At 46.4% G+C, this 18,260-nt stretch overlaps 39 non-coding genes across 39 annotated transcripts; 26 read left to right on the forward strand and 13 right to left on the reverse strand.

The window, feature by feature from the left end:
* Positions 1-34: 34 nt before the first annotated feature.
* trnas-aga (transfer RNA serine (anticodon AGA)) lies at positions 35-116 on the forward strand. The gene has a single exon. It is a non-coding gene; the product is annotated as a tRNA-Ser (tRNA).
* Positions 117-296: 180 nt separating this feature from the next.
* On the reverse strand, positions 297-378 carry trnal-uag (transfer RNA leucine (anticodon UAG)). Its single transcript has one exon. It is a non-coding gene; the product is annotated as a tRNA-Leu (tRNA).
* A 150-nt stretch (positions 379-528) lies between these two features.
* trnag-ucc (transfer RNA glycine (anticodon UCC)) lies at positions 529-600 on the forward strand. Its single transcript has one exon. It is a non-coding gene; the product is annotated as a tRNA-Gly (tRNA).
* An 844-nt stretch (positions 601-1,444) lies between these two features.
* Positions 1,445-1,526, forward strand: trnas-aga (transfer RNA serine (anticodon AGA)). Its single transcript has one exon. It is a non-coding gene; the product is annotated as a tRNA-Ser (tRNA).
* A 180-nt stretch (positions 1,527-1,706) lies between these two features.
* On the reverse strand, positions 1,707-1,788 carry trnal-uag (transfer RNA leucine (anticodon UAG)). Its single transcript has one exon. It is a non-coding gene; the product is annotated as a tRNA-Leu (tRNA).
* Positions 1,789-1,938: 150 nt separating this feature from the next.
* Positions 1,939-2,010, forward strand: trnag-ucc (transfer RNA glycine (anticodon UCC)). Its single transcript has one exon. It is a non-coding gene; the product is annotated as a tRNA-Gly (tRNA).
* An 844-nt stretch (positions 2,011-2,854) lies between these two features.
* On the forward strand, positions 2,855-2,936 carry trnas-aga (transfer RNA serine (anticodon AGA)). Its single transcript has one exon. It is a non-coding gene; the product is annotated as a tRNA-Ser (tRNA).
* Positions 2,937-3,116: 180 nt separating this feature from the next.
* trnal-uag (transfer RNA leucine (anticodon UAG)) lies at positions 3,117-3,198 on the reverse strand. The gene has a single exon. It is a non-coding gene; the product is annotated as a tRNA-Leu (tRNA).
* Positions 3,199-3,348: 150 nt separating this feature from the next.
* Positions 3,349-3,420, forward strand: trnag-ucc (transfer RNA glycine (anticodon UCC)). Its single transcript has one exon. It is a non-coding gene; the product is annotated as a tRNA-Gly (tRNA).
* An 844-nt stretch (positions 3,421-4,264) lies between these two features.
* On the forward strand, positions 4,265-4,346 carry trnas-aga (transfer RNA serine (anticodon AGA)). Its single transcript has one exon. It is a non-coding gene; the product is annotated as a tRNA-Ser (tRNA).
* A 180-nt stretch (positions 4,347-4,526) lies between these two features.
* trnal-uag (transfer RNA leucine (anticodon UAG)) lies at positions 4,527-4,608 on the reverse strand. Its single transcript has one exon. It is a non-coding gene; the product is annotated as a tRNA-Leu (tRNA).
* Positions 4,609-4,758: 150 nt separating this feature from the next.
* Positions 4,759-4,830, forward strand: trnag-ucc (transfer RNA glycine (anticodon UCC)). Its single transcript has one exon. It is a non-coding gene; the product is annotated as a tRNA-Gly (tRNA).
* Positions 4,831-5,674: 844 nt separating this feature from the next.
* On the forward strand, positions 5,675-5,756 carry trnas-aga (transfer RNA serine (anticodon AGA)). The gene has a single exon. It is a non-coding gene; the product is annotated as a tRNA-Ser (tRNA).
* Positions 5,757-5,936: 180 nt separating this feature from the next.
* Positions 5,937-6,018, reverse strand: trnal-uag (transfer RNA leucine (anticodon UAG)). Its single transcript has one exon. It is a non-coding gene; the product is annotated as a tRNA-Leu (tRNA).
* A 150-nt stretch (positions 6,019-6,168) lies between these two features.
* On the forward strand, positions 6,169-6,240 carry trnag-ucc (transfer RNA glycine (anticodon UCC)). The gene has a single exon. It is a non-coding gene; the product is annotated as a tRNA-Gly (tRNA).
* Positions 6,241-7,084: 844 nt separating this feature from the next.
* trnas-aga (transfer RNA serine (anticodon AGA)) lies at positions 7,085-7,166 on the forward strand. The gene has a single exon. It is a non-coding gene; the product is annotated as a tRNA-Ser (tRNA).
* A 180-nt stretch (positions 7,167-7,346) lies between these two features.
* trnal-uag (transfer RNA leucine (anticodon UAG)) lies at positions 7,347-7,428 on the reverse strand. The gene has a single exon. It is a non-coding gene; the product is annotated as a tRNA-Leu (tRNA).
* Positions 7,429-7,578: 150 nt separating this feature from the next.
* Positions 7,579-7,650, forward strand: trnag-ucc (transfer RNA glycine (anticodon UCC)). The gene has a single exon. It is a non-coding gene; the product is annotated as a tRNA-Gly (tRNA).
* An 844-nt stretch (positions 7,651-8,494) lies between these two features.
* Positions 8,495-8,576, forward strand: trnas-aga (transfer RNA serine (anticodon AGA)). Its single transcript has one exon. It is a non-coding gene; the product is annotated as a tRNA-Ser (tRNA).
* A 180-nt stretch (positions 8,577-8,756) lies between these two features.
* trnal-uag (transfer RNA leucine (anticodon UAG)) lies at positions 8,757-8,838 on the reverse strand. The gene has a single exon. It is a non-coding gene; the product is annotated as a tRNA-Leu (tRNA).
* Positions 8,839-8,988: 150 nt separating this feature from the next.
* trnag-ucc (transfer RNA glycine (anticodon UCC)) lies at positions 8,989-9,060 on the forward strand. The gene has a single exon. It is a non-coding gene; the product is annotated as a tRNA-Gly (tRNA).
* An 844-nt stretch (positions 9,061-9,904) lies between these two features.
* On the forward strand, positions 9,905-9,986 carry trnas-aga (transfer RNA serine (anticodon AGA)). Its single transcript has one exon. It is a non-coding gene; the product is annotated as a tRNA-Ser (tRNA).
* Positions 9,987-10,166: 180 nt separating this feature from the next.
* Positions 10,167-10,248, reverse strand: trnal-uag (transfer RNA leucine (anticodon UAG)). Its single transcript has one exon. It is a non-coding gene; the product is annotated as a tRNA-Leu (tRNA).
* A 150-nt stretch (positions 10,249-10,398) lies between these two features.
* trnag-ucc (transfer RNA glycine (anticodon UCC)) lies at positions 10,399-10,470 on the forward strand. The gene has a single exon. It is a non-coding gene; the product is annotated as a tRNA-Gly (tRNA).
* An 844-nt stretch (positions 10,471-11,314) lies between these two features.
* trnas-aga (transfer RNA serine (anticodon AGA)) lies at positions 11,315-11,396 on the forward strand. The gene has a single exon. It is a non-coding gene; the product is annotated as a tRNA-Ser (tRNA).
* Positions 11,397-11,576: 180 nt separating this feature from the next.
* Positions 11,577-11,658, reverse strand: trnal-uag (transfer RNA leucine (anticodon UAG)). The gene has a single exon. It is a non-coding gene; the product is annotated as a tRNA-Leu (tRNA).
* Positions 11,659-11,808: 150 nt separating this feature from the next.
* On the forward strand, positions 11,809-11,880 carry trnag-ucc (transfer RNA glycine (anticodon UCC)). Its single transcript has one exon. It is a non-coding gene; the product is annotated as a tRNA-Gly (tRNA).
* Positions 11,881-12,724: 844 nt separating this feature from the next.
* Positions 12,725-12,806, forward strand: trnas-aga (transfer RNA serine (anticodon AGA)). The gene has a single exon. It is a non-coding gene; the product is annotated as a tRNA-Ser (tRNA).
* A 180-nt stretch (positions 12,807-12,986) lies between these two features.
* trnal-uag (transfer RNA leucine (anticodon UAG)) lies at positions 12,987-13,068 on the reverse strand. Its single transcript has one exon. It is a non-coding gene; the product is annotated as a tRNA-Leu (tRNA).
* A 150-nt stretch (positions 13,069-13,218) lies between these two features.
* trnag-ucc (transfer RNA glycine (anticodon UCC)) lies at positions 13,219-13,290 on the forward strand. Its single transcript has one exon. It is a non-coding gene; the product is annotated as a tRNA-Gly (tRNA).
* Positions 13,291-14,134: 844 nt separating this feature from the next.
* trnas-aga (transfer RNA serine (anticodon AGA)) lies at positions 14,135-14,216 on the forward strand. Its single transcript has one exon. It is a non-coding gene; the product is annotated as a tRNA-Ser (tRNA).
* A 180-nt stretch (positions 14,217-14,396) lies between these two features.
* trnal-uag (transfer RNA leucine (anticodon UAG)) lies at positions 14,397-14,478 on the reverse strand. The gene has a single exon. It is a non-coding gene; the product is annotated as a tRNA-Leu (tRNA).
* Positions 14,479-14,629: 151 nt separating this feature from the next.
* trnag-ucc (transfer RNA glycine (anticodon UCC)) lies at positions 14,630-14,701 on the forward strand. The gene has a single exon. It is a non-coding gene; the product is annotated as a tRNA-Gly (tRNA).
* Positions 14,702-15,545: 844 nt separating this feature from the next.
* trnas-aga (transfer RNA serine (anticodon AGA)) lies at positions 15,546-15,627 on the forward strand. Its single transcript has one exon. It is a non-coding gene; the product is annotated as a tRNA-Ser (tRNA).
* A 180-nt stretch (positions 15,628-15,807) lies between these two features.
* Positions 15,808-15,889, reverse strand: trnal-uag (transfer RNA leucine (anticodon UAG)). Its single transcript has one exon. It is a non-coding gene; the product is annotated as a tRNA-Leu (tRNA).
* A 150-nt stretch (positions 15,890-16,039) lies between these two features.
* trnag-ucc (transfer RNA glycine (anticodon UCC)) lies at positions 16,040-16,111 on the forward strand. Its single transcript has one exon. It is a non-coding gene; the product is annotated as a tRNA-Gly (tRNA).
* An 848-nt stretch (positions 16,112-16,959) lies between these two features.
* On the forward strand, positions 16,960-17,041 carry trnas-aga (transfer RNA serine (anticodon AGA)). Its single transcript has one exon. It is a non-coding gene; the product is annotated as a tRNA-Ser (tRNA).
* Positions 17,042-17,221: 180 nt separating this feature from the next.
* Positions 17,222-17,303, reverse strand: trnal-uag (transfer RNA leucine (anticodon UAG)). Its single transcript has one exon. It is a non-coding gene; the product is annotated as a tRNA-Leu (tRNA).
* Positions 17,304-17,453: 150 nt separating this feature from the next.
* Positions 17,454-17,525, forward strand: trnag-ucc (transfer RNA glycine (anticodon UCC)). The gene has a single exon. It is a non-coding gene; the product is annotated as a tRNA-Gly (tRNA).
* The last annotated feature ends 735 nt before the right edge of the window (positions 17,526-18,260 follow it).

Raw genomic sequence — 18,260 nt, forward strand, 5'->3', positions numbered from 1 at the left:
CGCACAAGAAAAGGTTCCCGTAAGCAGCTAATGAGTTGTTGTGGCCGAGTGGTTAAGGCGATGGACTAGAAATCCATTGGGAATTTCCCGCGCAGGTTGGAATCCTGCCAACAACGTGGTTTATGTTGTTCCCGTACGGGCCCCTGCTGGCAGGCCATTTGGAGGAAGTAAAGAATCCCTGGTTGGCTTTTGACCAGGGCCAGATTTAGAATATGTATTTTATGAAAGCTAAACTCAAACGGAAGCGCTGCCGACAGACATCACACAGCCTTGCTCTTGACCTTCGGCATGAGAACTGGCAGCGGTGGGATTTGAACCCACACCTCCGAAGAGACTGGAGCCTAAATCCAGCGCCTTAGACCACTCGGCCACGCTACCTGTTGCTCGGTTGGACAAGAAATGCGACCAGCGAAACCGTGCAAAAAAAGGCGTTTCTATGATAGTAATTATCTTCAAACCATGTTCCGTGTGCATGGAACTTTAGATATCAATTACAGGCGCCACGGCACTGCGAAAGCTTGTGTCCTTGCGATGGTGGTATAGTGGTAAGCATAGCTGCCTTCCAAGCAGTTGACCCGGGTTCGATTCCCGGCCATTGCACGCTGTACTTTTGAGTTATACTTGTGTATATGCAGTTTCATTCACAACTAAAGCTCTCAGAGGGCAATGGCCAAACTGTCAAACAGTTGAGTATTAGAGCATTTGAACTAATCCTCTTGGCAGATCGCATGATTGCGGACTGACAGGTATGAAACAGCCCCATAACATGAATGAGTGAATGCTGTTCACCCACTATAACAAGAATCAACAAAGCACATGACCCTGACGTGAAGTTGAACACGCAACTTTCTGATCTGGAGTGAGACGCGCTACCGTTGCGCCACAGAGGCAGCCCGAGCTGTCCGGTCCGATGGCGCTGTGTTACGTTATAGAAGAAACGCTCAAATAAGCTCTATTTTCAGAATCAAAAAGGTTTTCTGGCAATTGTCAGTGAACAAAATTCCCAAACTACAAGCGTACTTGGGTGGTAAGGTGCAGCATAGCATTTTAGCCTAAGTCCAAGACGTTTATAACACATGAGATTATTCAGCAACGCCTTGACAGGGATGACTAATGAGGCCAAAGAGTTCTTTTGGGGTCTCCCCACGTAGATTTAAATCCTGAGAGTAATGGCTTCTTCTGCTCAAGTGTGTGATGGGATTTTGTTTACTTTGCCAGTAACCCATTTTTAAGCCTATGGCTTTTGATTTCTTTCGATCGATCGATCGATCTTTGCAAAGTAAATAAGTATTCAACTGCGGACTCTTGATTGACATTGCCATCCCTCTGAACTTTAGAAGCATGCGCTTTGGCCTCAAAACTCCTCCTACTTTTGGCGGCAGGAAAAAAAAAGGCTACAACCCATACACACGCACAAGAAAAGGTTCCCGTAAGCAGCTAATGAGTTGTTGTGGCCGAGTGGTTAAGGCGATGGACTAGAAATCCATTGGGAATTTCCCGCGCAGGTTGGAATCCTGCCAACAACGTGGTTTATGTTGTTCCCGTACGGGCCCCTGCTGGCAGGCCATTTGGAGGAAGTAAAGAATCCCTGGTTGGCTTTTGACCAGGGCCAGATTTAGAATATGTATTTTATGAAAGCTAAACTCAAACGGAAGCGCTGCCGACAGACATCACACAGCCTTGCTCTTGACCTTCGGCATGAGAACTGGCAGCGGTGGGATTTGAACCCACGCCTCCGAAGAGACTGGAGCCTAAATCCAGCGCCTTAGACCACTCGGCCACGCTACCTGTTGCTCGGTTGGACAAGAAATGCGACCAGCGAAACCGTGCAAAAAAAGGCGTTTCTATGATAGTAATTATCTTCAAACCATGTTCCGTGTGCATGGAACTTTAGATATCAATTACAGGCGCCACGGCACTGCGAAAGCTTGTGTCCTTGCGATGGTGGTATAGTGGTAAGCATAGCTGCCTTCCAAGCAGTTGACCCGGGTTCGATTCCCGGCCATTGCACGCTGTACTTTTGAGTTATACTTGTGTATATGCAGTTTCATTCACAACTAAAGCTCTCAGAGGGCAATGGCCAAACTGTCAAACAGTTGAGTATTAGAGCATTTGAACTAATCCTCTTGGCAGATCGCATGATTGCGGACTGACAGGTATGAAACAGCCCCATAACATGAATGAGTGAATGCTGTTCACCCACTATAACAAGAATCAACAAAGCACATGACCCTGACGTGAAGTTGAACACGCAACTTTCTGATCTGGAGTGAGACGCGCTACCGTTGCGCCACAGAGGCAGCCCGAGCTGTCCGGTCCGATGGCGCTGTGTTACGTTATAGAAGAAACGCTCAAATAAGCTCTATTTTCAGAATCAAAAAGGTTTTCTGGCAATTGTCAGTGAACAAAATTCCCAAACTACAAGCGTACTTGGGTGGTAAGGTGCAGCATAGCATTTTAGCCTAAGTCCAAGACGTTTATAACACATGAGATTATTCAGCAACGCCTTGACAGGGATGACTAATGAGGCCAAAGAGTTCTTTTGGGGTCTCCCCACGTAGATTTAAATCCTGAGAGTAATGGCTTCTTCTGCTCAAGTGTGTGATGGGATTTTGTTTACTTTGCCAGTAACCCATTTTTAAGCCTATGGCTTTTGATTTCTTTCGATCGATCGATCGATCTTTGCAAAGTAAATAAGTATTCAACTGCGGACTCTTGATTGACATTGCCATCCCTCTGAACTTTAGAAGCATGCGCTTTGGCCTCAAAACTCCTCCTACTTTTGGCGGCAGGAAAAAAAAAGGCTACAACCCATACACACGCACAAGAAAAGGTTCCCGTAAGCAGCTAATGAGTTGATGTGGCCGAGTGGTTAAGGCGATGGACTAGAAATCCATTGGGAATTTCCCGCGCAGGTTGGAATCCTGCCAACAACGTGGTTTATGTTGTTCCCGTACGGGCCCCTGCTGGCAGGCCATTTGGAGGAAGAAAAGAATCCCTGGTTGGCTTTTGACCAGGGCCAGATTTAGAATATGTATTTTATGAAAGCTAAACTCAAACGGAAGCGCTGCCGACAGACATCACACAGCCTTGCTCTTGACCTTCGGCATGAGAACTGGCAGCGGTGGGATTTGAACCCACGCCTCCGAAGAGACTGGAGCCTAAATCCAGCGCCTTAGACCACTCGGCCACGCTACCTGTTGCTCGGTTGGACAAGAAATGCGACCAGCGAAACCGTGCAAAAAAAGGCGTTTCTATGATAGTAATTATCTTCAAACCATGTTCCGTGTGCATGGAACTTTAGATATCAATTACAGGCGCCACGGCACTGCGAAAGCTTGTGTCCTTGCGATGGTGGTATAGTGGTAAGCATAGCTGCCTTCCAAGCAGTTGACCCGGGTTCGATTCCCGGCCATTGCACGCTGTACTTTTGAGTTATACTTGTGTATATGCAGTTTCATTCACAACTAAAGCTCTCAGAGGGCAATGGCCAAACTGTCAAACAGTTGAGTATTAGAGCATTTGAACTAATCCTCTTGGCAGATCGCATGATTGCGGACTGACAGGTATGAAACAGCCCCATAACATGAATGAGTGAATGCTGTTCACCCACTATAACAAGAATCAACAAAGCACATGACCCTGACGTGAAGTTGAACACGCAACTTTCTGATCTGGAGTGAGACGCGCTACCGTTGCGCCACAGAGGCAGCCCGAGCTGTCCGGTCCGATGGCGCTGTGTTACGTTATAGAAGAAACGCTCAAATAAGCTCTATTTTCAGAATCAAAAAGGTTTTCTGGCAATTGTCAGTGAACAAAATTCCCAAACTACAAGCGTACTTGGGTGGTAAGGTGCAGCATAGCATTTTAGCCTAAGTCCAAGACGTTTATAACACATGAGATTATTCAGCAACGCCTTGACAGGGATGACTAATGAGGCCAAAGAGTTCTTTTGGGGTCTCCCCACGTAGATTTAAATCCTGAGAGTAATGGCTTCTTCTGCTCAAGTGTGTGATGGGATTTTGTTTACTTTGCCAGTAACCCATTTTTAAGCCTATGGCTTTTGATTTCTTTCGATCGATCGATCGATCTTTGCAAAGTAAATAAGTATTCAACTGCGGACTCTTGATTGACATTGCCATCCCTCTGAACTTTAGAAGCATGCGCTTTGGCCTCAAAACTCCTCCTACTTTTGGCGGCAGGAAAAAAAAAGGCTACAACCCATACACACGCACAAGAAAAGGTTCCCGTAAGCAGCTAATGAGTTGATGTGGCCGAGTGGTTAAGGCGATGGACTAGAAATCCATTGGGAATTTCCCGCGCAGGTTGGAATCCTGCCAACAACGTGGTTTATGTTGTTCCCGTACGGGCCCCTGCTGGCAGGCCATTTGGAGGAAGAAAAGAATCCCTGGTTGGCTTTTGACCAGGGCCAGATTTAGAATATGTATTTTATGAAAGCTAAACTCAAACGGAAGCGCTGCCGACAGACATCACACAGCCTTGCTCTTGACCTTCGGCATGAGAACTGGCAGCGGTGGGATTTGAACCCACGCCTCCGAAGAGACTGGAGCCTAAATCCAGCGCCTTAGACCACTCGGCCACGCTACCTGTTGCTCGGTTGGACAAGAAATGCGACCAGCGAAACCGTGCAAAAAAAGGCGTTTCTATGATAGTAATTATCTTCAAACCATGTTCCGTGTGCATGGAACTTTAGATATCAATTACAGGCGCCACGGCACTGCGAAAGCTTGTGTCCTTGCGATGGTGGTATAGTGGTAAGCATAGCTGCCTTCCAAGCAGTTGACCCGGGTTTGATTCCCGGCCATCGCACGCTGTACTTTTGAGTTATACTTGTGTATATGCAGTTTCATTCACAACTAAAGCTCTCAGAGGGCAATGGCCAAACTGTCAAACAGTTGAGTATTAGAGCATTTGAACTAATCCTCTTGGCAGATCGCATGATTGCGGACTGACAGGTATGAAACAGCCCCATAACATGAATGAGTGAATGCTGTTCACCCACTATAACAAGAATCAACAAAGCACATGACCCTGACGTGAAGTTGAACACGCAACTTTCTGATCTGGAGTGAGACGCGCTACCGTTGCGCCACAGAGGCAGCCCGAGCTGTCCGGTCCGATGGCGCTGTGTTACGTTATAGAAGAAACGCTCAAATAAGCTCTATTTTCAGAATCAAAAAGGTTTTCTGGCAATTGTCAGTGAACAAAATTCCCAAACTACAAGCGTACTTGGGTGGTAAGGTGCAGCATAGCATTTTAGCCTAAGTCCAAGACGTTTATAACACATGAGATTATTCAGCAACGCCTTTTGAGGGATGACTAATGAGGCCAAAGAGTTCTTTTGGGGTCTCCCCACGTAGATTTAAATCCTGAGAGTAATGGCTTCTTCTGCTCAAGTGTGTGATGGGATTTTGTTTACTTTGCCAGTAACCCATTTTTAAGCCTATGGCTTTTGATTTCTTTCGATCGATCGATCGATCTTTGCAAAGTAAATAAGTATTCAACTGCGGACTCTTGATTGACATTGCCATCCCTCTGAACTTTAGAAGCATGCGCTTTGGCCTCAAAACTCCTCCTACTTTTGGCGGCAGGAAAAAAAAAGGCTACAACCCATACACACGCACAAGAAAAGGTTCCCGTAAGCAGCTAATGAGTTGTTGTGGCCGAGTGGTTAAGGCGATGGACTAGAAATCCATTGGGAATTTCCCGCGCAGGTTGGAATCCTGCCAACAACGTGGTTTATGTTGTTCCCGTACGGGCCCCTGCTGGCAGGCCATTTGGAGGAAGTAAAGAATCCCTGGTTGGCTTTTGACCAGGGCCAGATTTAGAATATGTATTTTATGAAAGCTAAACTCAAACGGAAGCGCTGCCGACAGACATCACACAGCCTTGCTGTTGACCTTCGGCATGAGAACTGGCAGCGGTGGGATTTGAACCCACACCTCCGAAGAGACTGGAGCCTAAATCCAGCGCCTTAGACCACTCGGCCACGCTACCTGTTGCTCGGTTGGACAAGAAATGCGACCAGCGAAACCGTGCAAAAAAAGGCGTTTCTATGATAGTAATTATCTTCAAACCATGTTCCGTGTGCATGGAACTTTAGATATCAATTACAGGCGCCACGGCACTGCGAAAGCTTGTGTCCTTGCGATGGTGGTATAGTGGTAAGCATAGCTGCCTTCCAAGCAGTTGACCCGGGTTCGATTCCCGGCCATTGCACGCTGTACTTTTGAGTTATACTTGTGTATATGCAGTTTCATTCACAACTAAAGCTCTCAGAGGGCAATGGCCAAACTGTCAAACAGTTGAGTATTAGAGCATTTGAACTAATCCTCTTGGCAGATCGCATGATTGCGGACTGACAGGTATGAAACAGCCCCATAACATGAATGAGTGAATGCTGTTCACCCACTATAACAAGAATCAACAAAGCACATGACCCTGACGTGAAGTTGAACACGCAACTTTCTGATCTGGAGTGAGACGCGCTACCGTTGCGCCACAGAGGCAGCCCGAGCTGTCCGGTCCGATGGCGCTGTGTTACGTTATAGAAGAAACGCTCAAATAAGCTCTATTTTCAGAATCAAAAAGGTTTTCTGGCAATTGTCAGTGAACAAAATTCCCAAACTACAAGCGTACTTGGGTGGTAAGGTGCAGCATAGCATTTTAGCCTAAGTCCAAGACGTTTATAACACATGAGATTATTCAGCAACGCCTTGACAGGGATGACTAATGAGGCCAAAGAGTTCTTTTGGGGTCTCCCCACGTAGATTTAAATCCTGAGAGTAATGGCTTCTTCTGCTCAAGTGTGTGATGGGATTTTGTTTACTTTGCCAGTAACCCATTTTTAAGCCTATGGCTTTTGATTTCTTTCGATCGATCGATCGATCTTTGCAAAGTAAATAAGTATTCAACTGCGGACTCTTGATTGACATTGCCATCCCTCTGAACTTTAGAAGCATGCGCTTTGGCCTCAAAACTCCTCCTACTTTTGGCGGCAGGAAAAAAAAAGGCTACAACCCATACACACGCACAAGAAAAGGTTCCCGTAAGCAGCTAATGAGTTGATGTGGCCGAGTGGTTAAGGCGATGGACTAGAAATCCATTGGGAATTTCCCGCGCAGGTTGGAATCCTGCCAACAACGTGGTTTATGTTGTTCCCGTACGGGCCCCTGCTGGCAGGCCATTTGGAGGAAGAAAAGAATCCCTGGTTGGCTTTTGACCAGGGCCAGATTTAGAATATGTATTTTATGAAAGCTAAACTCAAACGGAAGCGCTGCCGACAGACATCACACAGCCTTGCTCTTGACCTTCGGCATGAGAACTGGCAGCGGTGGGATTTGAACCCACGCCTCCGAAGAGACTGGAGCCTAAATCCAGCGCCTTAGACCACTCGGCCACGCTACCTGTTGCTCGGTTGGACAAGAAATGCGACCAGCGAAACCGTGCAAAAAAAGGCGTTTCTATGATAGTAATTATCTTCAAACCATGTTCCGTGTGCATGGAACTTTAGATATCAATTACAGGCGCCACGGCACTGCGAAAGCTTGTGTCCTTGCGATGGTGGTATAGTGGTAAGCATAGCTGCCTTCCAAGCAGTTGACCCGGGTTCGATTCCCGGCCATTGCACGCTGTACTTTTGAGTTATACTTGTGTATATGCAGTTTCATTCACAACTAAAGCTCTCAGAGGGCAATGGCCAAACTGTCAAACAGTTGAGTATTAGAGCATTTGAACTAATCCTCTTGGCAGATCGCATGATTGCGGACTGACAGGTATGAAACAGCCCCATAACATGAATGAGTGAATGCTGTTCACCCACTATAACAAGAATCAACAAAGCACATGACCCTGACGTGAAGTTGAACACGCAACTTTCTGATCTGGAGTGAGACGCGCTACCGTTGCGCCACAGAGGCAGCCCGAGCTGTCCGGTCCGATGGCGCTGTGTTACGTTATAGAAGAAACGCTCAAATAAGCTCTATTTTCAGAATCAAAAAGGTTTTCTGGCAATTGTCAGTGAACAAAATTCCCAAACTACAAGCGTACTTGGGTGGTAAGGTGCAGCATAGCATTTTAGCCTAAGTCCAAGACGTTTATAACACATGAGATTATTCAGCAACGCCTTGACAGGGATGACTAATGAGGCCAAAGAGTTCTTTTGGGGTCTCCCCACGTAGATTTAAATCCTGAGAGTAATGGCTTCTTCTGCTCAAGTGTGTGATGGGATTTTGTTTACTTTGCCAGTAACCCATTTTTAAGCCTATGGCTTTTGATTTCTTTCGATCGATCGATCGATCTTTGCAAAGTAAATAAGTATTCAACTGCGGACTCTTGATTGACATTGCCATCCCTCTGAACTTTAGAAGCATGCGCTTTGGCCTCAAAACTCCTCCTACTTTTGGCGGCAGGAAAAAAAAAGGCTACAACCCATACACACGCACAAGAAAAGGTTCCCGTAAGCAGCTAATGAGTTGATGTGGCCGAGTGGTTAAGGCGATGGACTAGAAATCCATTGGGAATTTCCCGCGCAGGTTGGAATCCTGCCAACAACGTGGTTTATGTTGTTCCCGTACGGGCCCCTGCTGGCAGGCCATTTGGAGGAAGAAAAGAATCCCTGGTTGGCTTTTGACCAGGGCCAGATTTAGAATATGTATTTTATGAAAGCTAAACTCAAACGGAAGCGCTGCCGACAGACATCACACAGCCTTGCTCTTGACCTTCGGCATGAGAACTGGCAGCGGTGGGATTTGAACCCACGCCTCCGAAGAGACTGGAGCCTAAATCCAGCGCCTTAGACCACTCGGCCACGCTACCTGTTGCTCGGTTGGACAAGAAATGCGACCAGCGAAACCGTGCAAAAAAAGGCGTTTCTATGATAGTAATTATCTTCAAACCATGTTCCGTGTGCATGGAACTTTAGATATCAATTACAGGCGCCACGGCACTGCGAAAGCTTGTGTCCTTGCGATGGTGGTATAGTGGTAAGCATAGCTGCCTTCCAAGCAGTTGACCCGGGTTTGATTCCCGGCCATCGCACGCTGTACTTTTGAGTTATACTTGTGTATATGCAGTTTCATTCACAACTAAAGCTCTCAGAGGGCAATGGCCAAACTGTCAAACAGTTGAGTATTAGAGCATTTGAACTAATCCTCTTGGCAGATCGCATGATTGCGGACTGACAGGTATGAAACAGCCCCATAACATGAATGAGTGAATGCTGTTCACCCACTATAACAAGAATCAACAAAGCACATGACCCTGACGTGAAGTTGAACACGCAACTTTCTGATCTGGAGTGAGACGCGCTACCGTTGCGCCACAGAGGCAGCCCGAGCTGTCCGGTCCGATGGCGCTGTGTTACGTTATAGAAGAAACGCTCAAATAAGCTCTATTTTCAGAATCAAAAAGGTTTTCTGGCAATTGTCAGTGAACAAAATTCCCAAACTACAAGCGTACTTGGGTGGTAAGGTGCAGCATAGCATTTTAGCCTAAGTCCAAGACGTTTATAACACATGAGATTATTCAGCAACGCCTTGACAGGGATGACTAATGAGGCCAAAGAGTTCTTTTGGGGTCTCCCCACGTAGATTTAAATCCTGAGAGTAATGGCTTCTTCTGCTCAAGTGTGTGATGGGATTTTGTTTACTTTGCCAGTAACCCATTTTTAAGCCTATGGCTTTTGATTTCTTTCGATCGATCGATCGATCTTTGCAAAGTAAATAAGTATTCAACTGCGGACTCTTGATTGACATTGCCATCCCTCTGAACTTTAGAAGCATGCGCTTTGGCCTCAAAACTCCTCCTACTTTTGGCGGCAGGAAAAAAAAAGGCTACAACCCATACACACGCACAAGAAAAGGTTCCCGTAAGCAGCTAATGAGTTGTTGTGGCCGAGTGGTTAAGGCGATGGACTAGAAATCCATTGGGAATTTCCCGCGCAGGTTGGAATCCTGCCAACAACGTGGTTTATGTTGTTCCCGTACGGGCCCCTGCTGGCAGGCCATTTGGAGGAAGTAAAGAATCCCTGGTTGGCTTTTGACCAGGGCCAGATTTAGAATATGTATTTTATGAAAGCTAAACTCAAACGGAAGCGCTGCCGACAGACATCACACAGCCTTGCTCTTGACCTTCGGCATGAGAACTGGCAGCGGTGGGATTTGAACCCACGCCTCCGAAGAGACTGGAGCCTAAATCCAGCGCCTTAGACCACTCGGCCACGCTACCTGTTGCTCGGTTGGACAAGAAATGCGACCAGCGAAACCGTGCAAAAAAAGGCGTTTCTATGATAGTAATTATCTTCAAACCATGTTCCGTGTGCATGGAACTTTAGATATCAATTACAGGCGCCACGGCACTGCGAAAGCTTGTGTCCTTGCGATGGTGGTATAGTGGTAAGCATAGCTGCCTTCCAAGCAGTTGACCCGGGTTCGATTCCCGGCCATTGCACGCTGTACTTTTGAGTTATACTTGTGTATATGCAGTTTCATTCACAACTAAAGCTCTCAGAGGGCAATGGCCAAACTGTCAAACAGTTGAGTATTAGAGCATTTGAACTAATCCTCTTGGCAGATCGCATGATTGCGGACTGACAGGTATGAAACAGCCCCATAACATGAATGAGTGAATGCTGTTCACCCACTATAACAAGAATCAACAAAGCACATGACCCTGACGTGAAGTTGAACACGCAACTTTCTGATCTGGAGTGAGACGCGCTACCGTTGCGCCACAGAGGCAGCCCGAGCTGTCCGGTCCGATGGCGCTGTGTTACGTTATAGAAGAAACGCTCAAATAAGCTCTATTTTCAGAATCAAAAAGGTTTTCTGGCAATTGTCAGTGAACAAAATTCCCAAACTACAAGCGTACTTGGGTGGTAAGGTGCAGCATAGCATTTTAGCCTAAGTCCAAGACGTTTATAACACATGAGATTATTCAGCAACGCCTTGACAGGGATGACTAATGAGGCCAAAGAGTTCTTTTGGGGTCTCCCCACGTAGATTTAAATCCTGAGAGTAATGGCTTCTTCTGCTCAAGTGTGTGATGGGATTTTGTTTACTTTGCCAGTAACCCATTTTTAAGCCTATGGCTTTTGATTTCTTTCGATCGATCGATCGATCTTTGCAAAGTAAATAAGTATTCAACTGCGGACTCTTGATTGACATTGCCATCCCTCTGAACTTTAGAAGCATGCGCTTTGGCCTCAAAACTCCTCCTACTTTTGGCGGCAGGAAAAAAAAAGGCTACAACCCATACACACGCACAAGAAAAGGTTCCCGTAAGCAGCTAATGAGTTGATGTGGCCGAGTGGTTAAGGCGATGGACTAGAAATCCATTGGGAATTTCCCGCGCAGGTTGGAATCCTGCCAACAACGTGGTTTATGTTGTTCCCGTACGGGCCCCTGCTGGCAGGCCATTTGGAGGAAGAAAAGAATCCCTGGTTGGCTTTTGACCAGGGCCAGATTTAGAATATGTATTTTATGAAAGCTAAACTCAAACGGAAGCGCTGCCGACAGACATCACACAGCCTTGCTCTTGACCTTCGGCATGAGAACTGGCAGCGGTGGGATTTGAACCCACGCCTCCGAAGAGACTGGAGCCTAAATCCAGCGCCTTAGACCACTCGGCCACGCTACCTGTTGCTCGGTTGGACAAGAAATGCGACCAGCGAAACCGTGCAAAAAAAGGCGTTTCTATGATAGTAATTATCTTCAAACCATGTTCCGTGTGCATGGAACTTTAGATATCAATTACAGGCGCCACGGCACTGCGAAAGCTTGTGTCCTTGCGATGGTGGTATAGTGGTAAGCATAGCTGCCTTCCAAGCAGTTGACCCGGGTTCGATTCCCGGCCATTGCACGCTGTACTTTTGAGTTATACTTGTGTATATGCAGTTTCATTCACAACTAAAGCTCTCAGAGGGCAATGGCCAAACTGTCAAACAGTTGAGTATTAGAGCATTTGAACTAATCCTCTTGGCAGATCGCATGATTGCGGACTGACAGGTATGAAACAGCCCCATAACATGAATGAGTGAATGCTGTTCACCCACTATAACAAGAATCAACAAAGCACATGACCCTGACGTGAAGTTGAACACGCAACTTTCTGATCTGGAGTGAGACGCGCTACCGTTGCGCCACAGAGGCAGCCCGAGCTGTCCGGTCCGATGGCGCTGTGTTACGTTATAGAAGAAACGCTCAAATAAGCTCTATTTTCAGAATCAAAAAGGTTTTCTGGCAATTGTCAGTGAACAAAATTCCCAAACTACAAGCGTACTTGGGTGGTAAGGTGCAGCATAGCATTTTAGCCTAAGTCCAAGACGTTTATAACACATGAGATTATTCAGCAACGCCTTGACAGGGATGACTAATGAGGCCAAAGAGTTCTTTTGGGGTCTCCCCACGTAGATTTAAATCCTGAGAGTAATGGCTTCTTCTGCTCAAGTGTGTGATGGGATTTTGTTTACTTTGCCAGTAACCCATTTTTAAGCCTATGGCTTTTGATTTCTTTCGATCGATCGATCGATCTTTGCAAAGTAAATAAGTATTCAACTGCGGACTCTTGATTGACATTGCCATCCCTCTGAACTTTAGAAGCATGCGCTTTGGCCTCAAAACTCCTCCTACTTTTGGCGGCAGGAAAAAAAAAGGCTACAACCCATACACACGCACAAGAAAAGGTTCCCGTAAGCAGCTAATGAGTTGATGTGGCCGAGTGGTTAAGGCGATGGACTAGAAATCCATTGGGAATTTCCCGCGCAGGTTGGAATCCTGCCAACAACGTGGTTTATGTTGTTCCCGTACGGGCCCCTGCTGGCAGGCCATTTGGAGGAAGAAAAGAATCCCTGGTTGGCTTTTGACCAGGGCCAGATTTAGAATATGTATTTTATGAAAGCTAAACTCAAACGGAAGCGCTGCCGACAGACATCACACAGCCTTGCTCTTGACCTTCGGCATGAGAACTGGCAGCGGTGGGATTTGAACCCACGCCTCCGAAGAGACTGGAGCCTAAATCCAGCGCCTTAGACCACTCGGCCACGCTACCTGTTGCTCGGTTGGACAAGAAATGCGACCAGCGAAACCGTGCAAAAAAAGGCGTTTCTATGATAGTAATTATCTTCAAACCATGTTCCGTGTGCATGGAACTTTAGATATCAATTACAGGCGCCACGGCACTGCGAAAGCTTGTGTCCTTGCGATGGTGGTATAGTGGTAAGCATAGCTGCCTTCCAAGCAGTTGACCCGGGTTCGATTCCCGGCCATTGCACGCTGTACTTTTGAGTTATACTTGTGTATATGCAGTTTCATTCACAACTAAAGCTCTCAGAGGGCAATGGCCAAACTGTCAAACAGTTGAGTATTAGAGCATTTGAACTAATCCTCTTGGCAGATCGCATGATTGCGGACTGACAGGTATGAAACAGCCCCATAACATGAATGAGTGAATGCTGTTCACCCACTATAACAAGAATCAACAAAGCACATGACCCTGACGTGAAGTTGAACACGCAACTTTCTGATCTGGAGTGAGACGCGCTACCGTTGCGCCACAGAGGCAGCCCGAGCTGTCCGGTCCGATGGCGCTGTGTTACGTTATAGAAGAAACGCTCAAATAAGCTCTATTTTCAGAATCAAAAAGGTTTTCTGGCAATTGTCAGTGAACAAAATTCCCAAACTACAAGCGTACTTGGGTGGTAAGGTGCAGCATAGCATTTTAGCCTAAGTCCAAGACGTTTATAACACATGAGATTATTCAGCAACGCCTTGACAGGGATGACTAATGAGGCCAAAGAGTTCTTTTGGGGTCTCCCCACGTAGATTTAAATCCTGAGAGTAATGGCTTCTTCTGCTCAAGTGTGTGATGGGATTTTGTTTACTTTGCCAGTAACCCATTTTTAAGCCTATGGCTTTTGATTTCTTTCGATCGATCGATCGATCTTTGCAAAGTAAATAAGTATTCAACTGCGGACTCTTGATTGACATTGCCATCCCTCTGAACTTTAGAAGCATGCGCTTTGGCCTCAAAACTCCTCCTACTTTTGGCGGCAGGAAAAAAAAAGGCTACAACCCATACACACGCACAAGAAAAGGTTCCCGTAAGCAGCTAATGAGTTGATGTGGCCGAGTGGTTAAGGCGATGGACTAGAAATCCATTGGGAATTTCCCGCGCAGGTTGGAATCCTGCCAACAACGTGGTTTATGTTGTTCCCGTACGGGCCCCTGCTGGCAGGCCATTTGGAGGAAGAAAAGAATCCCTGGTTGGCTTTTGACCAGGGCCAGATTTAGAATATGTATTTTATGAAAGCTAAACTCAAACGGAAGCGCTGCCGACAGACATCACACAGCCTTGCTCTTGACCTTCGGCATGAGAACTGGCAGCGGTGGGATTTGAACCCACGCCTCCGAAGAGACTGGAGCCTAAATCCAGCGCCTTAGACCACTCGGCCACGCTACCTGTTGCTCGGTTGGACAAGAAATGCGACCAGCGAAACCGTGCAAAAAAAGGGCGTTTCTATGATAGTAATTATCTTCAAACCATGTTCCGTGTGCATGGAACTTTAGATATCAATTACAGGCGCCACGGCACTGCGAAAGCTTGTGTCCTTGCGATGGTGGTATAGTGGTAAGCATAGCTGCCTTCCAAGCAGTTGACCCGGGTTTGATTCCCGGCCATCGCACGCTGTACTTTTGAGTTATACTTGTGTATATGCAGTTTCATTCACAACTAAAGCTCTCAGAGGGCAATGGCCAAACTGTCAAACAGTTGAGTATTAGAGCATTTGAACTAATCCTCTTGGCAGATCGCATGATTGCGGACTGACAGGTATGAAACAGCCCCATAACATGAATGAGTGAATGCTGTTCACCCACTATAACAAGAATCAACAAAGCACATGACCCTGACGTGAAGTTGAACACGCAACTTTCTGATCTGGAGTGAGACGCGCTACCGTTGCGCCACAGAGGCAGCCCGAGCTGTCCGGTCCGATGGCGCTGTGTTACGTTATAGAAGAAACGCTCAAATAAGCTCTATTTTCAGAATCAAAAAGGTTTTCTGGCAATTGTCAGTGAACAAAATTCCCAAACTACAAGCGTACTTGGGTGGTAAGGTGCAGCATAGCATTTTAGCCTAAGTCCAAGACGTTTATAACACATGAGATTATTCAGCAACGCCTTGACAGGGATGACTAATGAGGCCAAAGAGTTCTTTTGGGGTCTCCCCACGTAGATTTAAATCCTGAGAGTAATGGCTTCTTCTGCTCAAGTGTGTGATGGGATTTTGTTTACTTTGCCAGTAACCCATTTTTAAGCCTATGGCTTTTGATTTCTTTCGATCGATCGATCGATCTTTGCAAAGTAAATAAGTATTCAACTGCGGACTCTTGATTGACATTGCCATCCCTCTGAACTTTAGAAGCATGCGCTTTGGCCTCAAAACTCCTCCTACTTTTGGCGGCAGGAAAAAAAAAGGCTACAACCCATACACACGCACAAGAAAAGGTTCCCGTAAGCAGCTAATGAGTTGTTGTGGCCGAGTGGTTAAGGCGATGGACTAGAAATCCATTGGGAATTTCCCGCGCAGGTTGGAATCCTGCCAACAACGTGGTTTATGTTGTTCCCGTACGGGCCCCTGCTGGCAGGCCATTTGGAGGAAGTAAAGAATCCCTGGTTGGCTTTTGACCAGGGCCAGATTTAGAATATGTATTTTATGAAAGCTAAACTCAAACGGAAGCGCTGCCGACAGACATCACACAGCCTTGCTCTTGACCTTCGGCATGAGAACTGGCAGCGGTGGGATTTGAACCCACACCTCCGAAGAGACTGGAGCCTAAATCCAGCGCCTTAGACCACTCGGCCACGCTCCCTGTTGCTCGGTTGGACAAGAAATGCGACCAGCGAAACCGTGCAAAAAAAGGCGTTTCTATGATAGTAATTATCTTCAAACCATGTTCCGTGTGCATGGAACTTTAGATATCAATTACAGGCGCCACGGCACTGCGAAAGCATGTGTCCTTGCGATGGTGGTATAGTGGTAAGCATAGCTGCCTTCCAAGCAGTTGACCCGGGTTCGATTCCCGGCCATCGCACGCTGTACTTTTGAGTTATACTTGTGTATATGCAGTTTCATTCACAACTAAAGCTCTCAGAGGGCAATGGCCAAACTGTCAAACAGTTGAGTATTAGAGCATTTGAACTAATCCTCTTGGCAGATCGCATGATTGCGGACTGACAGGTATGAAACAGCCCCATAACATGAATGAGTGAATGCTGTTCACCCACTATAACAAGAATCAACAAAGCACATGACCCTGACGTGAAGTTGAACACGCAACTTTCTGATCTGGAGTGAGACGCGCTACCGTTGCGCCACAGAGGCAGCCCGAGCTGTCCGGTCCGATGGCGCTGTGTTACGTTATAGAAGAAACGCTCAAATAAGCTCTATTTTCAGAATCAAAAAGGTTTTCTGGCAATTGTCAGTGAACAAAATTCCCAAACTACAAGCGTACTTGGGTGGTAAGGTGCAGCATAGCATTTTAGCCTAAGTCCAAGACGTTTATAACACATGAGATTATTCAGCAACGCCTTGACAGGGATGACTAATGAGGCCAAAGAGTTCTTTTGGGGTCTCCCCACGTAGATTTAAATCCTGAGAGTAATGGCTTCTTCTGCTCAAGTGTGTGATGGGATTTTGTTTACTTTGCCAGTAACCCATTTTTAAGCCTATGGCTTTTGATTTCTTTCGATCGATCGATCGATCGATCTTTGCAAAGTAAATAAGTATTCAACTGCGGACTCTTGATTGACATTGCCATCCCTCTGAACTTTAGAAGCATGCGCTTTGGCCTCAAAACTCCTCCTACTTTTGGCGGCAGGAAAAAAAACGGCTACAACCCATACACACGCACAAGAAAAGGTTCCCGTAAGCAGCTAATGAGTTGTTGTGGCCGAGTGGTTAAGGCGATGGACTAGAAATCCATTGGGAATTTCCCGCGCAGGTTGGAATCCTGCCAACAACGTGTTTTATGTTGTTCCCGTACGGGCCCCTGCTGGCAGGCCATTTGGAGGAAGTAAAGAATCCCTGGTTGGCTTTTGACCAGGGCCAGATTTAGAATATGTATTTTATGAAAGCTAAACTCAAACGGAAGCGCTGCCGACAGACATCACACAGCCTTGCTCTTGACCTTCGGCATGAGAACTGGCAGCGGTGGGATTTGAACCCACGCCTCCGAAGAGACTGGAGCCTAAATCCAGCGCCTTAGACCACTCGGCCACGCTACCTGTTGCTCGGTTGGACAAGAAATGCGACCATCGAAACCGTGCAAAAAAAGGCGTTTCTATGATAGTAATTATCTTCAAACCATGTTCCGTGTGCATGGAACTTTAGATATCAATTACAGGCGCCACGGCACTGCGAAGGCATGTGTCCTTGCGATGGTGGTATAGTGGTAAGCATAGCTGCCTTCCAAGCAGTTGACCCGGGTTCGATTCCCGGCCATCGCACGCTGTACTTTTGAGTTATACTTGTGTATATGCAGTTTCATTCACAACTAAAGCTCTCAGAGGGCAATGGCCAAACTGTCAAACAGTTGAGTATTAGAGCATTTGAACTAATCCTCTTGGCAGATCGCATGATTGCGGACTGACAGGTATGAAACAGCCCCATAACATGAATGAGTGAATGCTGTTCACCCACTATAACAAGAATCAACAAAGCACATGACCCTGACGTGAAGTTGAACACGCAACTTTCTGATCTGGAGTGAGACGCGCTACCGTTGCGCCACAGAGGCAGCCCGAGTTGTCCGGTCCGATGGCGCTGTGTTACGTTATAGAAGAAACGCTCAAATAAGCTCTATTTTCAGAATCAAAAAGGTTTTCTGGCAATTGTCAGTGAACAAAATTCCCAAACTACAAGCGTACTTGGGTGGTAAGGTGCAGCATAGCATTTTAGCCTAAGTCCAAGATGTTTATAACACATGAGATTATTCAGCAACGCCTTGACAGGGATGACTAATGAGGCCAAAGAGTTCTTTTGGGGTCTCCCCACGTAGATTTAAATCCTGAGAGTAATGGCTTCTTCTGCTCAAGTGTGTGATGGGATTTTGTTTACTTTGCCAGTAACCCATTTTTAAGCCTATGGCTTTTGATTTCTTTCGATCGATCGATCGATCGATCTTTGCAAAGTAAATAAGTATTCAACTGCGGACTCTTGATTGACATTGCCATCCCTCTGAA

The sequence above is a fragment of the Eucyclogobius newberryi genome, unplaced genomic scaffold (assembly GCF_026437365.1).
Source record: "Eucyclogobius newberryi isolate DKJ021-1_F unplaced genomic scaffold, fEucNew1.0.hap1 SCAF_36, whole genome shotgun sequence".
Classification (NCBI taxonomy): domain Eukaryota; kingdom Metazoa; phylum Chordata; class Actinopteri; order Gobiiformes; family Gobiidae; genus Eucyclogobius; species Eucyclogobius newberryi.